Below are 1,334 nucleotides of genomic sequence, written 5' to 3' on the forward strand. Positions count from 1 at the left end.
GTGTGGCGGGGGGGGGGGGGGGGTGGGAGGGAAAGCTGCTCCAAGCTGCGCCAGGTGCAGAATCCTGTCAGCCCGCAGGACTCGCCCGTCTTGACCATTTATTTCTCCTGCCCAGTTTGTAGCCAGGCTGTGTCATTTAGCAGCCGGTTGTTCACACTTGGAACGTTTAACGCCTGCCCGCCACCGCCGGCGTTTCCCCAGATGATTTTTAATGTGTCTGTGTCTGCCTCCATGTTTCATGGCGCGTGGGGACGGGGTGTGCCAAGCAGGGATGGCCGTGCTGGGGCAGGGCAGAGCTGGGGGTGTCGGTGACACCAAGGCAAGTGCCGAAGGCTGGGTGCAGGGAACCGGTTCCAGGGGTTCACTGGGAACACTGGGCTAGGGACTGTGGAGGCTGTTAGAGCATGGCCTTTGTCTGAACAGGAAGACGACCTTGGAGATGTTGTTGTAGTAATTAAAAATACAGTGATTTTTAGCTCATATAGGGACACCTGAGCTCACTAAGGTTGCAGATCACCACTGATCTTCCACCAACCCAAGGGAGACCCTCAGGAGCTGGGGCTGCTGGGGCCAGGGAGCACTGAGAGCATGAAGCCGGTCCGGAGTTAACCCTCCCTCGCTCAAAACATGGTTGAATTGTTACCTGGTGTGCCCCAGCAGCTGCTCCTTTCTAGCTAGGGGTGTCTGTGCATCCCATCAAGCCCCACGCCACAGGGATGTGCAGCGTTAACCAGCCCCCCCCATCCCAGCCTGCTCGCGCGCGGGTCCAAGGCCCACAGCAGGACGGTGGGGTGGCTGTGGGGGGTTAGTCCCGGTTCGCTGATGGGAGGGGGTCAGAGCTCGGGGGGCTCTGTGTCCCCAGCACACCAGACGAGCCCTGCAGAGTGGGAATGGGGCTCGACACCAGTGTCGGGTTCCCAAAAAATCCCCAAGAGGTGCAGGAGGGGCCAAGCCTCAGGGGCGGGCTGCGGAGCCACCGCGGTGTAGCTGGTGGGGATTTATGCTGAGAACTGCCAAATAGGAATAAAATGTGGTCTGACCTTCATGCTCCCTCCCCACGGGCCAACTCCCTGCCCTGCCTCGGCACTCCTCCCCCAGTCTTTGGCCTTCAAGAAAAACAAAAGGTGGTTTTTTGATGCCTGGGTTGCCGCTGAGGCACTCAGCATCAGGGTCTGCTCCCCACCGGTCCTGCCCGCGCTGGACAGCAGGATGCAGCGCAGCCGGACAGCTTTCAGGCCAGTCGTTCGGACAGGGCGCTGAGGGATGGGTGGTCGGGGTGTGTGTGGAACAGCGGAAAAAAGGCAGTTTCTGCGGAAAAGCGACCTCAAAAGAGG

The sequence above is a fragment of the Buceros rhinoceros genome, unplaced genomic scaffold, assembly GCF_000710305.1.
Source record: "Buceros rhinoceros silvestris isolate BGI_N320 unplaced genomic scaffold, ASM71030v1 scaffold27050, whole genome shotgun sequence".
In the NCBI taxonomy this organism is placed as follows: domain Eukaryota; kingdom Metazoa; phylum Chordata; class Aves; order Bucerotiformes; family Bucerotidae; genus Buceros; species Buceros rhinoceros.